At 43.9% G+C, this 17,960-nt stretch overlaps 1 long non-coding RNA gene across 2 annotated transcripts; it reads right to left on the bottom strand.

Moving 5' to 3' along the window:
* Nucleotides 1–3,153: 3,153 nt before the first annotated feature.
* Nucleotides 3,154–17,479, bottom strand: LOC110301826 (uncharacterized). 2 transcript variants are annotated; one of them, XR_002378743.1, is made up of 5 exons: nt 17,164–17,479; nt 14,605–14,743; nt 4,740–4,843; nt 4,514–4,615; nt 3,154–3,818 (listed from the first exon to the last, which is right to left on the bottom strand). It is a non-coding gene; the product is annotated as an uncharacterized LOC110301826 (long non-coding RNA). The 2 variants fall into 2 exon arrangements; XR_002378742.1 differs by lacking the exon at nt 14,605–14,743.
* Nucleotides 17,480–17,960: the final 481 nt, after the last annotated feature.

Raw genomic sequence — 17,960 nt, 5'->3', positions numbered from 1 at the left:
AAACTTGTGTTAGGACCCCACTATATGCTCTTTCCCTACTGTGAGTGAAGTTATGATCTAGTTGGCAGGTAGCAAAGGGGACTGGGGCAAATGACAAAAAACACAACCTTCATTAGTAACGTTCTGAGAGAGGGTGACAGAGAACAAAGATGGACGGAAGAATGCTTCGGTCTTTGTGGACTGAGGGATGACAGACAGTGGGGAGGAGGGAAGCTGGCAGGGAGGGGGAACAGGGGAACCTGCAGTGAAGTCTTCAGTGGTAATTAGTGTCAGGGTGCGGAAGTGAGGTCAAGAGCGGAGAGGAAGAGGAACAGTCAGCATGTGTGCCCACTGAAGGAAGAGCCAACTCCACTTTTTAGATCTTCTCTTCATCCACTGTTCTACTCTAAAAACAGAAGTAAATGGACGCCACATTTTGTAGCCCTTGAAAGTGGAAATGGTACAATCTGACCTGTGACCTCCACACAGGTATTTCCTGGAATCTTCATTTGTCTTTTAGTCCTCATCCTACAAGCTAGATCAGAGAAAGGAAAGTGGGGGGAGAGTTAAAGCTCCCCTCCCTCCTTTTTAAGTAGTTGGTTTATGTTTTTATAATCTACTTCCAATGACATTTAGAGGAAACAGTTAATGTATCTGTTGAGCTGATTGGGTTAAAATGGCCATGGAAAGGCTGGGAAGGACAGGCAACATTTCCACTATTTCCTCTGCAAGCTCCCCTCTTCAATTAGCCTGATAATTGGGAGATAAAGTCAACCATGCTATACCCACTCCAAAGAACTCATACAGGAAAAATACCAGAGAGCTGGCTCTCACACACCCTGCACAAACCAGAGTGACTGTGCATGTACTCCTTTAGAACTAAGTTTTAAAATGGTAAGCGATGTATGCGAATGGATTAGAATACAGAAGGCAGGTGGTCTTACCCACTCTTCAGAGACAATCCCAGCCAGCAGCTTCTGAATCCTCTTCCAATATAGATGAGACACCACAGGATACATTGTACCCTGTGGCACCTCCAGAATGTATCTGTGTGTCTTAGGAAAGGCAATCTGGTAACATGGGAGGATTAAGGGAGAAACTGCATCCCTTAATCCCTTACTGCAGTAAGCAGTTAAGTCTTTAGCTTGATGTTTATTTAGCATGAGTTTGTGGAATGGGGACTAGAGGAGGAAACAATGGGAGAAGCAAGCTGCTTCCTGGAGCTAGCCATGGTACGCACTGCTGCAGACGCTGTCCTATGTGTACAGTTCCGTAATTTCCTTCTTTTAGCTAAAAGTATCTCGGGCATGTCACTGCACCATCAGAAGACTAGTCAGTCACTTTCTTTGATAATTACATAGAGTCTTCACCTATATTTAACTCACCTATTGACAAAACATTTACATTTTCCCTCCCATTTCCACTAAACATTCTCTGTGTGTGTGTGTGTGAGAGAGGGGGCTCTGTATTCTGATTATATAAAGAGTTTCTGTAAGACTCAGAGAAGGGACGTCTCTAGGATGAATGATGGGCATTCTTCAAGTTTAGACAGAAAAATGTCATTGGTTAACACACTGTTAATACACAACCCAGTGAACTGCTGTTCTAGGACTCTGAAGTTGTGAGGGTAGAATGCTGCCTTATGTTAACTAATAGAGTGACCTATGTAAGTCAGCTTTTGAGGCAGGACAGAAAGACAGGAAATTAAGGGTGCACGGAAGGGAAAGGAACTCTCATGCTTGAGTCTCTTCACCTGCTGAAAGTAAAAAAAAAAAATCCCAGGGCTGGAGAGATGGCTCAGCAGTTAAGAACACTGGCCGCTCTTGCAGAGGTCTCAGGCTGTTCCCAGTACCGCCATGGCAGCTTGCTATCATCAGTAACTAAGTAACTACAGTTGCAGGTGATTCAATGCCTTCTCCTGTCTTCTGTGGGCACCAGGCATGTGTGGGCACTGTTGGCATACATGTGACCTACAGGTATGCATGTGGTGCACAGACATGCATGTAGGCCAAATGCTCAAATTAAATAAATAAATAAATAAATAAATCCAGCATAAATAAATGTGCCTTGAAAGTTTTTTTTTTCCACAAAAATATTCCTTTTACATATTTCAAGTAAGAATGTTCAAATACACCCGGGGGATCGCTCAACAGGTAAAGATACTAGCCTTGAAAACCTGACACCGCAAATTCAGACCCCAGAACCTGTGTAAAAAGCCAGGGGTGGTGACATGAATCTGTAATCCCAGAGTTCCTGTGGTGAAATGAGAATTGTCCCGAAACTCACAGGCCAGATATCCTAGAGAATACAGTGCAGCAACAGAAACAAGGAAGGCTGTCCTGCAAGATGGAAGGCAAGAGCCACCTCCTGCAAAGCTGACCTCCACATGTGAACCACTATACCTTGACACTGGAGCCATGACTCTCTAGCAGACTCAGATCAAGCAAATACATTTTGGGGTTGTGGTTTTGAATTTTTTTTGAGACAGGGTTTCTCTGCATAGCTCTGGCTGTCCTGGAACTTGATTTGTACACCAGGCTGGCCTCAAACTCAGAGATCCACCTGCCTCTGCCTCCCCAGTGCTGGGATTAAAGGAGGGTGCCTCACCACCTGGCACAAATACATTATCAATGTTAAAACAGCAGTGAGCCATGATTAAGGTACAAATAGCTATGGCCTTCTTCCTATTTGGCTGTAAACCTGCAATAGTCTGGGGAAACTCACAACACTATAAACTTCCTATTTATGAAAGCATGCCTTAACTCTCTCATGCAAACTGGTGACTGTGGCTTTACCATACCAACCTCTGATTTTACCCAATTCCTCTCCTGAAGTACTAGTGAGAATCCTTGTGGCCAGTACAACCAAAATCATATAAATGGCTACTGGTACTTCTCACAAAAAAAAACAAAAAAAACAAAAAAAACAAAAAAAAACAAAAAACAACAACAACAACAACAACAAAAACCCAAACCAAAAAAACCCCATAATCTCACGGCAGCTAAACCAGAACACACTTGAGAGAGTAGATGCCATTCATTATTTTACTGGAAACACAGGCATAAACCCAGACAAATGTAGGACAAAGTGGGACAATTGCTTTTTCTAATAATTACTAATACAAGCACTGATGAAGACAGAGTCTCTGAGAAATCTGACAGATCTTGTAAACAGTTTAAGAAACTTCAGGTATTCCCCTTTTGGCCTCCAAACCTGCTTTATTCCTTCCAGAGTATTGCATTGATAGAGTATTTGAACCTTCTAGCAATCTGCTTGTTGGAACCTGTGTTAATGGCACATATAAAACATGAGCGGGTATAATTCTAAATAGTTTGTACTGTTAAACTTCTCAGCTGGAGAAGGGAGATTCTCAAACCAAGGATTACAGTAGGATCTAAAATTTTTTTCATGGAAGAAAAACACAAGAAGGAAAGGGGAGGTGTTTGCATAATAGAATAGTAATAGAACAACACTGCCACAAACCATTTATATCCCCTGTAGCTACCTTCAGTAACCCCCATAAATATAGGCAAGAACAGAACAGATCCTGTTCAAGGTCTCTGGCTTGGAGGCGTTAGTAGGCCAGATTTCAGGCGCTTCCCGGACTGATGTTGATTCTGGAGGCTCAACTGAGAAGCTGAATTCTATTTGCCGTCAGTTCCAGCATGGGTTGGCTTGTTCCTTTGGTTCTTTGTGGACAGTCCAAAGCCCTGGAGTACTAGATGCCTCGTTGCCTTCTGCAAGTGTGTTCTAGCAAGTAGATGGCTTCCCATTTCCAACACAGCTGAGGGGTGGGTGGGCTTATTTGGCTCCAGGCAGGATCAACTCTTGTTGGAAATCTGTGTGATTTCAAGGGACAACTGGTCATTCCAGATGGAAGAGGGAAGCCCATATCAGACCTGATCTGTGTGTGTTCCCTCCAGCAGGGATGATTTCTTGTTAGGGATTTCTTTCTTTTCTCTATGGTTTAGCCCCTGCTCAAGAAGAAAAGCCCTTGATGGGTTAATGAGTTGCCTTGCCGGGTACACTGAATCATCTGTCTTGTGTTTCTCACTAAATGAGAAGCTTTAACAGCTCAGAATGGAGGTGTTGAGAAGAGTGTTTCTAGCCGATAGCAAGCTGTTGAAATGCCTGGGCCTGTCATTCTACCATCTAAAGGCAGTTCCGCAGGAGGGTATTTTCCAAAGGACTTCTTTCAGCTTCTGTCCATTCAAAACGCATATTTAATTGCCTAATTGCTCTTCAAAATCTTAGTTACTGCAGTTTACTGTTTTGCAGGAGCAGCTAGTAATCTACTTTGAGCCTTCTCCCCCCCAGAAAGATCAATATCATCAATTTCTTTTTTATTCTTACTACATCTCTCTCTCTTTCTCTCTCTCTCTCTCTCTGTGTGTGTGTGAGTGTGCATGTGTGTGCTTGCTATAGTGTATGTGTGTGCAGGTCCCAGAGATAGAACTCAGGTTAGCAGGCTTGGAGACAGGTGCTTTTGGCTGCTAAGTCATCCCTTTGGTCCACAATAGCATCCGTTTCTCACCTGGACCTTGCTTTCACGAAGGCATACACTGGTAAAATAGTGGGTGTTTTCCTCTGTCAAAAGACTAAGCTTAGTCTATAGGTCCTGACAAAGATAGTAGAGCTGTTAAGTGACAAACAAACAAAAAATGGTCAAACAGTATGCATTGGCAGATGCCATTTATATAAAATATGTGGAAATACAGCATGTGCTAGTATATGAGTAAAAGAAATGAAAGACTATGTACCATGTTATTAATAGCTGTTAGCCCGGGGGTGGGATCGTCGGGACTTCTTACTTCCTAGGACAGCTGGAATGTGAGCCTTTTCACAATGCGCGTCTGTTATGTTTCTACTCCAAATGGGAAGAGGGACATCAAAATAAAGTTAGTCAGAAGGAGTCCACTAAATTCTTAGCCTTATCATCAACCAGGCTGAACTAACTAATGCAACCAAAAACTGTTCAACAGCGAGGCATGAACAGTACCTGAGGGAGAAGGCAGCATACTATATACAGATTAATGCATATTACATATATGTTTCAGATAAATGGATATCACGTATATGTTTATTTGGGCAGAGGAAAGAGGCAAATGCCACAGATGAATTTTCTGTAGGTATTTTCATAAAAAAACAATTTTTTAAATAGCATCTAGAAACAGTGTCACATGCTCATGTGTGTGTGTGGCGGGACTTCATGTTCCTAGAGCATCTTAGCAGACAGCTCCGTAGGATGCTTCCAAAGTCTAGACAAGCCTCTGCATCTGCATGGATCTTTGTGTCAGACACATTTGTATTTACAGATTTATTTAAAATAAATAAATAAATACTTTTTTCTTCTCTCTCTGGCCCGAAGATTTATTTATTTATTATGTAAGTACACTGTAGCTGTCAGACACACCAGAAGAGGGCATCGATCTCATTACAGATGGTTGTGAGCCACCATGTGGTTGCTGGGATTTGAACTCAGGACCTTCAGAAGAGCAGTCAGTGCTCTTAAGTGCTGAGCCATCTCACCAGCCCCTAAAAAACAAATTCTTGTTTAAAAACAAACTCAGAACAGGGCAGTGGTGGCGCACTTTAATCCCAACACTTGGGAGGCAGAGGCAGGTAGATTTCTGAGTTCGAGGCCAGCCTGGTCTACAGAGTGAGTTCCAGGACAGCCAGGGCTACAGAGAAACCCTGTCTCGAAAAAGAAACAAATAAAAAGCATTGGAGCTGGAAAGATGGCTTGGCTAAGGTTAAGAGCACTCTGTTGAGCTTGCAAGAAGATCTAGGTTTGGTTCCCAGCGCCCACATGGTGGCTTATAACTATAGTTTCAGTTCCAGTTCTAGGGTTCCAGGACCATCCTCTGACTTCTGAGGGAACCAGGCACACACCTGGTGCACATACAAACAGCCAGGCAAGCAAAACATCTACACATATAAAATGAAATTATCTAAGAAAATAAGCATGTTTATTATTTAGTTGGCTTAAGGAAATAGTGTTTCTTAATTTAAAATTTTGCCTGCCTGTATGTGTCCATGTTTCTGGCATATGTGTTTGGGTGCCCAAAGGCGGCCAGAAAAGAGCATAGGACCCCGATGCAGCTGGGGTTTCAGGCAATTGAGAGCCATCGGGCATGGGTGCCGGGATGGGATTCAGGCCGTCTGAAGTGCAGCAAGCACTCTTGATTGCTGAACCATTTCTCCCACTGAGTAAGAGAAAAAGAAATACACTGTCTTTTCTATCAAAGCGTTAAGTAAAGCAAAAAATTCATTTAAAAAAAATTGCAAAGAAGCTGCATCGCAGGGATTCAAATTCTTCCAGGGTCAGCAGCAAAGTATGCGCTCAAGTTTGCACTCAGTGCTCCAATTGCTTTCTTTCTGCTTATCAACTGTGCTACTTTAAGTTAACCAACAGCATAAGAATGTGAGGCTGAGCCCTGACCATCTAGAGAGTGTGGCCCAGGACCCCTGCTGGGTGTGCTGCCTGGCTTAATTTGGCATAGTTATGAACCCTTCCACAGAAGCAAAATTTTTTGGCATGCTGAAATACTTCAAATTCTGTGGTCACTTTCTTGGGATCCCAGATCCATTTCTTTTTTTTCTCTTTGTTTTTTTGGTTTTTTTGTTTTTTGTTTTTTTTTTTTTTGAGACGGGGTTTCTCTGTATAGCCCTGGCTGTCCTGGAACTCACTTTGTAGACCAGGCTGGCCTCAAACTCAGAAATCCTCCTGCCTCTGCCTCCGGAGTGTTGGGATTAAAGGCGTGGGCCAACCATGCCCGGCTCCCAGACCCATTCTTTTTTTTTTTTTTTTTTTTAAAGATTTATTTATTATATGTGAGTACACTGTAGCTGTCTTCAGACACTCCAGAAGAGGGAGTCAGATCTCATTACAGATGGTTGTGAGTCACCATGTGGTTGCTGGGATTTGAACTCTGGACCTTTGGAAGAGCAGTCGGGTGCTCTTACCCACTGAGCCATCTCACCAGCCCTCCCAGACCCATTCTAACACCTCAGTCCCAAGGAACATTTTAACTCAAGACAGTATATGTGTTTGTGTGCATGTGCATACATGTGTGTATGTGTGTGAGTGTGTGTGTACACGTGTGTATATGTGTGTGTGAGAGAGGGGGGGGACTCAGTGTGCAAGTCTAGTGATCTTTGTTTGATTCCTGGAAGTCATGTGATGGGAAGGAACAAATTAACTCCACAACTCTGACTCCACATATATGGTGGCACATGTGCAACCCCCACACCATATATACATCCAGCGACAGTAGTAGTAACAACAGTAGAAGGAATTATTTTGGAAGAATACATATTTTGTTACATAATCTGAACCAGTTTCTGCTTAGGAAAATGTCAAGTGAGATATTGGTCAATAGCACCTAATGGCAATTATTTGGTAGGCATAGTTCATTTAATTATCTCGGTCTAACAGCCTGCTGTTCTGTGGTTTGTGATTTATCACTGTGTGGAATAGTACTTGGTTTTAAAGACTTGAACCTGCCTTCTCCCTCACTATTCTTGCTACTAGCTGTTGGATACATTCTTAACCCTCTTGAGTTTCAGTTTTTAAAACCAATGCACTAGGGTGAGCAATGATACTCAGAGTTCCTGTAAGGCAATCAAACCAACAGAATTCATTGATCTCCCTGTTGGTGAATTCCTTTAGTGACAGTGCCCTAGGGTGACCACTGTGTGAGCCAAGTCTGTCCTTGGTCTGACAGGAAAGAGTAGAGTTGAAAGCTCTGTTTCTTTATTTCATTGATTCATGTTTTAATTTTTTTTGAGTGACACAATAACTATACACAATTATAGAGCACAGTTATAATTGTGCATACTTAAAGACACCATCTTACAACATACACACATACATGCACGCACTTTTGGTAATGACCAATTGGTAGAAGGGTAGAGGCAAAATTCAAAGAAATTGGATGGTCATCATTGATAACCCCTTTCAGACTGCCAGACAAGCTCGCTAGCCCTCATTCTCTCCTTTATCTATAGGTGATCTATAGGGTGTCATGCACCTTGCAATGGAGACTTGATCCTTTCCTTCAGTAGCTTGGGAATCTTTTTTCTGGGGCCCTCACCCAGGCCCAACTGGGATCTCTTTTTCTGTCTTTATTTATAGATCCTAAAACCCATGCCTTTTTTTCCCTCTGCCTAGAACATTTTGGGTTAGTACAGTATGTGACTGTCATGGTCTCATGCTATTTTGCTTGAGACACTGCCTTCAGTTCCCTTCATACTCCATGTCTGATGCTATCGGTCATTCATTCCCTCCCCTTCTGAGCATTTGAGGGTTTGCCCCTGAGCCTTCACTCTGCCCAAATTTAAAGCATATTTGGTTCCTAAAAGAGTATCGAGTCCACACAGTAGAAGAAGAGTCAAAGCAGAGGTCTGGGAAGGGAATAGTAGATGGAGAACAGAAGAGAGGAGCAAAGACTGATGGGACAAGTGTCTTAGTCAGGGTTTCTATTCCTGCACAAACACCATGACCAAGAAGCAAGTTGGGGAGGAAAGGGTTTATTTGGCTTACACTTCCATGCTGCTGTTCATCACCAAGGAAGTCAGGACTGGAACTCAAGCAGGTCAGGAAGCAGGAGCCGATGCAGAGGCCATGGAGGGATGTTCTTTACTGGCTTGCTTCCCCTGGCTTGCTCAGCCTGCTCTCTTATAGAACCAAGACTACCAGCCCAGAGATGGTCCCACACACAAGGGGCCTTTCCCCCTTGATCACTAATTGAGAAAATGCCTTACAGTTGGATCTCATGGAGGCATTTCCTCAACTGAAGCTCCTTTCTCTGTGATAACTCCAGCTGTGTCAAGTTGACACAAAACTAACCAGTACAATTGACCCCTTGTCAACTTGACACACAAACACATCACTAGTAAGCCTCAACCCTTATATTCTTATTCATCCTCAAGATCTAAATAACTTTAAAAGTCCCACAGTCTTTACATATTCTTAAAATTTCAATTTCTTTAAAATATCCATCTCTCTTAAAATTCAAAGTCTTTTTACAATTAAAAGTCTCTTAACTGTGGGCTCCACTAAAACAGTTTCTTCCTTCAAGAGGGAAAATATCAGGGCACAGTCACAATCAAAAGCAAAAATCAATCTCCAACCGTCCAATGTCTGGGATCCAACTCACGATCTTCTGGGCTCCTCCAAGGGCTTGGGTCACTTCTCCAGCCATGCCCTTTGTAGCACACACGTCGTCCTCTGGGCTCCAGATGCCTGTACTCCACTGCTGCTGCTGCTCTTGGTGGTCATCTCCTGGTGCTGGCATCTCCAAAACACTGCGTGACCCCTTCAGTCCTGGGCCTTCAATTACAACTGGGGCTGCACCTTCACCAATGGCCTTCCATGGCCTCTCACAGTGCCGAGCCTGAGCTGCTGTGTGACCCCTTCATGCCTTCAAAACCAGTACCACCTGGGTGACCCTTACACATTACCAAGTCCCACTGCAGAAGGAGTACAACCTTGCCTATCTCTGGAACACAGCCTCTTTGTGCTTTCAGAAAACACTTCCCAGAAGATGTCACCTCAACGATGCTGGTCTCTTCTTAATCACTGCTAATTTCTTAGCTCCAGCTAACCAGCATCAATAGTCCCAGTAATGCAAAGTTTTTGCTTTAGTAGTTCTGGTATCTTGTTAATCACAGCTGATTCTTCAGCCCCAGCTAACCAGAACTACAAAATCTTCACAATAAAAACAGCAATGGCCCTGAAGAGAGTCTTTAATTTTCCCTCTGAAATTTCACAACCCAGGCCTCCATCCTCTGCACTGTTCTCAACATTATCTTCCAAGCTCCTACACAGAATTCGACAGAGCTCTTAACACCGAATGGATCTTCTGGCCCAAAGTTCCAAAGTCCTTCCACAGTCCTCCCCAAAACATGGTCAGGTTGTCACAGGAATACCCCACTCTGCTGGTACCAATTTGTCTTAGTCAGGGTTTCTATTCCTGCACAAACACCATGACCAAGAAGCAAGTTGGGGAGGAAAGGGTTTATTCAGCTTACACTTCCATGCTGCTGTTCATCACCAAGGAAGTCAGGACTGGAACTCAAGCAGGTCAGGAAGCAGGAGCCGATGCAGAGGCCATGGAGGGATGTTCTTTACTGGCTTGCTTCCCCTGGCTTGCACAGCCTGCTCTCTTATAGAACCAAGACTACCAGCCCAGAGATGGTCCCACACACAAGGGGCCTTTCCCCCTTGATCACTAATTGAGAAAATGCCTTACAGTTGGATCTCATGGAGGCATTTCCTCAACTGAAGCTCCTTTCTCTGTGATAACTCCAGCTGTGTCAAGTTGACACAAAACTAACCAGTACAACAAGTAAGCGTGCAGAGAGATTAGTAGGTGAGTGGGCAAGAGGGAACGAGATGGCGACGATGGCTAGGCAGAGTTACATTTGTAGGTGGGGGTTCTCCAGAGAGTGAGGGTTATGGGAGGTTGGGGAAGATGGTTAAGAGCTTGTTAGGACAGCTACTCATGAGAAAGGCAGAGTGACCCAAGCAAGGAACAAGGTTATAGGCAGCCTCGTGTGGCTGGGGGAAACCGGAGTCTTAACATTTGCAGTGGCAATCACTGCACGAAGAACTTGAGGACTATATCTTAAGATCCAGGCACTGTCTCTTAAGATCCTGGCTGACTCCGTTCTGATGGTTAAAGCTTGAGTTCGCAGGGGCAGGCCCAAGGGCCAGACACACCGTAAAATGGCTATTTTAGAGCAGCAACCAGTTCTCCTAGCTCCCTGCCAGCATTCCTCTTAGTTTTCAGCCCAGTCCCTTCAAACATTTCTCCCAGCCATACCTCTGTCAGCTCCCCAACAGTCTGCTTAAACAGTCCCTTCTCCCAGTTTTCCCAATACTGGCAGCTCCAAACTATAACAACTGTTCTAGCCTATCTGCTCTGTTCAGCTTCTCCTAGCTCAACTGTCTCCTAACCATACTTTCTGCACCAACTGCCTCCTCTTCTCAGTCTGCTAGTCCAATCCTTCTTTTCTCTCAGCTGCTCATCATGTGTATACACATACACATACACATACTACACATACACATATACATATACAACCTATCCTGTACCCAGAAATCCAAGAGGCAGCCAACACTGAAGGTCACAGGGCCAAGCTATTCTAACAGCTAAGAATTCTTAAAGGGCCAGTTGACTAGCAACTGGGGATCCTTTAAGGAAAAGGCCAGGCACACAAGATAAATCACACCTCAACACTGACCTTAGGACTCTGCACAAGTCCAAATGAAAGAGTCCTGATGTCCCTGAAACTCACCTCTGTGCTGTATGAAAGAATGCAGGTGCCCTGATGCAACATACATGAATCGGAACAAATAGTACATGATACGTAGGAAATGGTATTTTACATGATTGAGTTCTTACTCGCCGCATAAACAATTTCATTCCAGTTAAGCCCCAATCTAGACCCAGCCTGTTTCCTGCTATAACTGGAAATTCTCATGGTTCTCGTGACTCAGCTGCTCCTTTCCTAACGGAGGTGAAGTGTATGGGTTTCCTGGTCTCTCTGTCACATGGACCATCACGGCGAGTTCTTGCGTAGGCTAAGCTTCGAATGCTGAAGTTTGACTCAATCGGCATGCGCTGGCCAGGTCATTAACAAGCTCCAGCAGGTTAAAACCGTGTCAGCTGTTCTGCAGCAAGACTCTGGATCCTGGCCCATGACTTGCCTGGAAGAGAAACTGCTGAGTGTTATTCCCAGTGGCCTGGCTAAACCCTTAGGAAGAACTGTCTGAGAATGCACAGGGACTGAAGGCAGAGCTGCTGTCATTCTTCGGGGACAGGGTATTACTCTCTACAGGGTGCCCTGTTTGGGAAAAACCCACATCTACCTCCTAGAAATACTGTGTTTCTTCAGCAGGGAGAGGAGCCAGAACTGACAGCATCCTGCCTACTTCCATTGACTGTCCAAAATCCTTCCTAAAAAAGACACTCCTGTGCCTGCCAGAGGCCCAGAGTTTCCCTCCAGTCCAAACTCTGAATTCATCAGATCCTTTTTGCTATTTATTGCATGATGATCTGGATACAAAATCATTTGCTTACCAGAATTTATGACTTCCTTCTCCCTTGGGTGACTGAATACCCATGTCTATGGCTACTCCAGTCGTCAGGACAGAAGATCATATATGCTGTATGGCTATCATGTAATAGTCATAGTTTTGACAGTGTTATATCTAAATTCTGTCAAACCTGACATGACTTCCAGAGAAAGGACATACCGCATCCTGTATCCTGAACAGTCAGGCAATACAACCTAGAAACTCCTCAAATATAGAAAGCCCATTCTATCCCGACTGACCTGGCTTCTGAGTCAATGAGCAACATAGGAACGTGATGAGCAAACGACCAAGGAGGCACATATCGCTTGAAAATAGGCTGGGGGCTAGGAAGACAGCTCAGTAAAAAAAGTGCTTGCCACACAAAAATGAGGACCAGAGTTCTATTCGCAGAATGTATGTGTCTTACTTAGGGTTTCATTGCTGTGAAGAGATACCATGACTATGGCAACTCTTACAAAGGCAAGCATTTAATTGGGGATGGCTTACAGTTTCAGAGGTTCAGTCCATTATCATCATGACAGGGAGCATGGCAGCTTGCAGACAGACATGGTGCTGGAATTGCCAATAGTTTTACATCTTGATCGGAAAGCAGCCAAGAGGAGACTATCATTCCTCACTGGGCGGAGCCTGAACATAAGAGTCTCAAAGCCCACCTCACAGTAACACACTTCCTCTAAAAAGGGCTACACCTCCTCTAATAAGGCCACATATTCTTATGATGCCACTTCCCATGGCCCAAGCATATTCAAACTGCCACACCATGTTTAAAAAGCTTGGTGTAGTGGTTTGTGCTTATAATCCCATTGCTGGGGAGTTAGGCAGATGTATAGAGCTCGCTAGCCAGTCAGCCAAACCTGATGGTAGAACTCAAGCCAGTGAGAGACCTCGCCTTCAAAAACACAAGGTGGCTGACACTTGAGAAGGAACAAGACTCCAAGTTCTCTTCTGACTTCCAAACTCACACCCACTCATGTGTAGACCTCTGCTTCCGCACATGCACATATACAAACAGGAAGAGGAGGTGGGAAGAAAGTGGGCTGGCTGTTATAGACACAACTCTGCTATAAGGCTAAGGTTATATAAGTAAATTTCTCTCATCTACATATGATACCTATGTAAACCTATTTGATCATTTGAGGGTAAAAGTTAACCCATCTGTAATCCAGACACGATGGCACACACCTTTATTCTCAGCACTTGGGAAGGAGAGGCAGGTGTCTCTCTGACTTTGAGGCCACCCTGATCTACAGAGCAAGTTTCAGGACAGCTAGAGCTATGTAGAGTTCCACTGTCTCAAAACAAAACAAACAAGACAGATGATATTGGGTGCTGGAGAGATGGTTAGGCAATTTAAGAGTGATTACTGCTCTTGCAGAGAACCTGGATCCAGTTCCCAGCACCTACAATCAGGCAGCTCATATCCACCTGAAACTCCAGTTCCAGGGATCTGGTACCCTCTTCTAAACTCTGCAGGTACTTGGACACATGGAGTGCACATAAACTCACATAGACACTCACATGTATACTTGAATGAATGAATAAATAAATTGGAAAAAAGATAAAGCTGGGGCTGAAGAGCTTTCTTAGATAGCCAAGTAGCTGCCACACAAGCGTGAGGACCAGAGTCCAGATTCCCAGCGGCCATATAAAAAAAGCCAAGAGCAGTGGCACATGTCTGCAATCCAATGCTGGGGACACAAAGACAGGAGAATCCCTGATAATCACTATCCAGCCAGTCTAGCCAAATTGGTGAGCTTGGAGTTAAGGGAAAGACCCCCATCTCAAAATAAATAAATCAACAGATGCATACATACATAAATAAGCTAGATATAGCAATCAAGGAAGACACCTGACTTTGACCCCTGACCTTCACATGCATAACCATACATGCATCCATGTGTACAATCGTGCTGTGCTCACACACACAGGAAAAGAGAGAGAGAGCATAGCCTAATATCCATAGTATAGCCAGCTAACTTTCATGTGTTTATTACTTTATACACACATAGACAAAAACCATACTGAAATGTTTCCTCTTTCTCCTCCCCTCCATTTTCTCTGTCTGTCTGTCTGTCTGTCTGTCTCCCTCTCTCCCTCTGGGTATGCCGTGTAGCCCAGATAAGCCTGGAACTTACTATGTAACCCAGCTGGCCTTGCAATTCTTCCTCTTCTGCCTCCCAGGTGTTACGATTACAGGCATGCACCACCTTGCCTACCACCTTAACTTCTTGAACACTCATTTATAAAGTTCAAGTCCATTAGAATCTTACATATAATTCAGGGGATTGTGTATGTCAAGGAGTAACAAGATATTTAAAATGGAATTCCTTTTGTCACAGGTTAAAGGTTTCCAAGGAGTTGGGGGAAAAAAATTGAGTAATGTCACACTTCAAATCAAAGAGCCAGATGACCCACTGAACCTGCCAGCCCAGCCGCCATCCATCTCTGCCATGGAAAGGAGCAGGAGTTTAGTATTCAGGAGATCTGACTGTGAGAAAAATGGGTGGAGTGGTGCGTACCTGCCCCATTCCTGGAGTTAATCTTCTTGGCCTCAGGCACAGGTAAGAGGCTTTAAGGGAACAAGGCTAACTTGACATTTCCTGATAGATGGCTAACTGATGTGTGACCCCGCAGGGGGAGATGCAAACTTGAGGAGCCCTATATTAAAAAAGCAGAGGGGGAAACAGTATTAAAAGTACTAAATTAGTAAGAGAAAAAATGGGTGCTGCTCTAAGAAACAAGCCTGGGTCTTGAGGCTCAGTACAGGCAAAATCCCAAGGCATTCAGAGATGAAAAGCAAGCATGCTTATTCATTCTATGCAACGGCTCGGGGGCTATGGGCTTTTTGCACATGCTGCTCCGTTTAACCTTCGTGTCGGCAGTGATTGAGTTTTTGTTTGTTTGTTTGTTTTTGTTTTTGTTTGGGGGGTGGTAAGTCATAAGATCACCCAGAACCATACGTAGCCCAAGACAGGATATGGGCTCAGAAGTTACAAGCTGCAACCTCTGTGTTCTCTCTACTGCATTTCTCTCATTGCCCATGGAGGAAGAGGCGGGACAGGATGCTGACACTTTCTGACCTGAGCATCTGTAGTGTGCTTGAGGATGTGGGTCCAGCTGTTGTAGGAGGAACCACAGCTCCTGGAGGATCCTTTCCTGTCTCTTCACTTTGCACACAGTCCCCACTGTGCGCCTCAGCAGGCTGGCCATTAGGCAGAGCAGCTGGCAAACTGATGGAGAAGGGATGAGAAGTGTCCTTCACTCTCTCCTCCATGTTTGTCCGTTCAGGTAAGATATTTCATCGACCCCTCCTCCTTTGCATCCCAGAATCCTCAGGGCAATTTCTCTACCCTCTCTTTCCTTCTTTTTTAGAAATCTTCTTTGTCTGTCCAGGGCCAGCAGAATTTAATGAAAAGGCAGCTTAGAGGTTATGCCCATGATGAAAGCAAAATAAATTATTTCAGGATAACATGCTTTCGAAAATGAGATTTCAATGTATTAAACAACAACAACCAAAAAAAAAAAAAAAATTGAGCTGTCTGGCCAATTATCTTATTGTCCAAGAATTTTCTTCCTCCAATCAGCCATACGGTCCGTGTATGTAATGGCTAATGGATACAACAGAAAGGGTCACAACCAAGCAGGCAGCTGAGCAATGAGGTTGATGTCTTTTCTCTTAAGGTTATGGTCCTGGAATATGTGTAAATTCATGGCCATATTTGATGCCTTGTCTAAAATATGTTCTGAAAGAACAGAGCTGCCAGTAACCTTGGCAACCAAACAAGGAAGGAAAATGGCTTGTGGAATCCACAGATCCTTCAGCTGAAAGCATCCCAGTGTGGCCATTTGGTCCTGTGCCCTCCTTTGACAGACAAGGAACCTGTGGATGAGAGATGCCAGACGGCTTTTCTGAAAACACAGAGGTCCTTAAGGCAGAGTTGGGCCAGGATGCCGCTTCCTAAGCTACAAGTCCTTTCCTATCACAGCCTGGAAACTTGCCTATGCTTTATTTCCAGTTTGTATATTTCCATGCTTATTTACGTTGGAATGCTTTTTTGTTTTGTTGATTCCGAAATTATGAAAGTGATACATTTCTTACTGTAAAGAAATTCAAAACAGGAGTTTAGAGTATAAAATGTTGATTTTCCCAAATGCATCTTTCTTTCTAGTAGAAACTTCTGTTAGTGGATCAGTGTATGCTCTTCCCAAATTTCTCCTATGCATTTACAAGCACATCTGTCTTTTCTGTTTCATGAGGGCGCGGGGGATAGTTGTTCATATTGTGTGGAGGCTTGCTTGCTTCTGTTTGCTATGTTTTTGTATCAGCATGCAGTTACAGTTCTCTTCATTTTTAAGTTTTGTTTGTTTGCTTTCTTGTTTTTTCAAGACAGGGTTTCTCTGTGTAGCCCTGGCTGTCCTGGACCTCACTCTGTAGAGTAGGTTGGTCCTGAACTTGCAGATCTGCCTGCCTCTACCTCCCAAGTACTGGGACTAAAGTTGTGCACTACCACTGCCTGACTGTTTTTGTGTTTTGAGACAGAGTCTCTTTATGTAGTCCTGGCTATTCTGGAACTTGCCATGTAGATAAGGCTGACCTAAAAATTCAGAGATCCTCCTGCCTCTGCATCCAGAACTAGGATAAGGTATGTGCCACCACCCCCAGCTACTGATTATTTTTAAAATTGAGATATTATTCACACAGCATAAGATTCATTTTCATATGCACAATTCAACGGCTTTTAGTACACTGTTCAGTCACCACACTAATTCCAGAACTTTTTGTGCACACACAGACAGACACAGACAGATACAGACACACACAGACACAAATACACACACACACATACACACACACACACACACACACACATACAGCAAAACAGTAGAAGCAGTATGGTGTGTATTAGATTTTTCCAGAGAAAGAAAAGCTATAAGATAAAAACAGATATGGTTGTGGGTGAATATAGGTAAGGAGGAATTACAGGAATCAGCTCACAGAACTCCTGGATTGCTAGATGTCCTGCAGTGTGCCTTTGGTAAGCTACAGAGGAGCAGGGAGGCCGTAGGGAACCACTTACCCCAGTGCTGTGGTAACTTCTGGGGTGATATGAACAAGCTGTTCACCCAAGAGGGGCAGACAAACCAAGGCAAGGACTCCACCGGAGTTTATCTTAAAACCAATGCATTTGGTGGGCTTACTTAGAGCGTGGGTGAGGGATTACATACAGGAGTGTGGGTAATGCCAAAACAGCTGCATCTTCACAAAGTCCCAGCAAATCATGGACGAGGACCTCACGGAAGCTGTATCCTGGAATCCCACCTTCAGCAAACCTGCCTCCCCAAATCATTTGCAACTAGTGGGGAGTGTAGAGGTGGTGGGGAGAAAAGGTGGAACTCCGCTATCACTGTATTGTTCTGTTTATTTTGTTGCTATGGCTACCAGGCCAAGGAAGTCTCTATTCTAGAATGGGCCATAGGATGACACCAAGATTGGATGAAACGGCTATGCTATCATCCCCAGTCGAGTTGAGGAATCAATTAATTATTCCTTGTATCTGCTAGCTGTTAGTCCCTACTCTCAGCTGAGAACTAATAAACTCGACTGTTTTTCTGGATTTGCCTATTGTGAACATTTCATACAAATATGGCAAGGAAATATGTGGGCTTTTGCATGTGACTTTTTTCAGTTTGCATGTTTGTAAGACACATCCATGTCATAGTATAGAGTAATACTTCATGCCTTCTTATGGCTGACCAGTTGACGAACACCTATCACATGTACACACTATTTTTTTTTTATCCATTCCTTAGTCAGAGGACACTTGAGCTGATCCCAGTTTTCAATTTTATGAATGATGCTACTAAGAATATGTGT

This window comes from Mus caroli, unplaced genomic scaffold, assembly GCF_978045245.1.
Source record: "Mus caroli unplaced genomic scaffold, Mus_caroli_1 scaffold_1, whole genome shotgun sequence".
Lineage (NCBI taxonomy): Eukaryota > Metazoa > Chordata > Mammalia > Rodentia > Muridae > Mus > Mus caroli.
The sequence above is the reverse complement of the archived record's forward strand: the minus strand, read 5'-3'. Positions and strand labels throughout refer to the sequence as shown.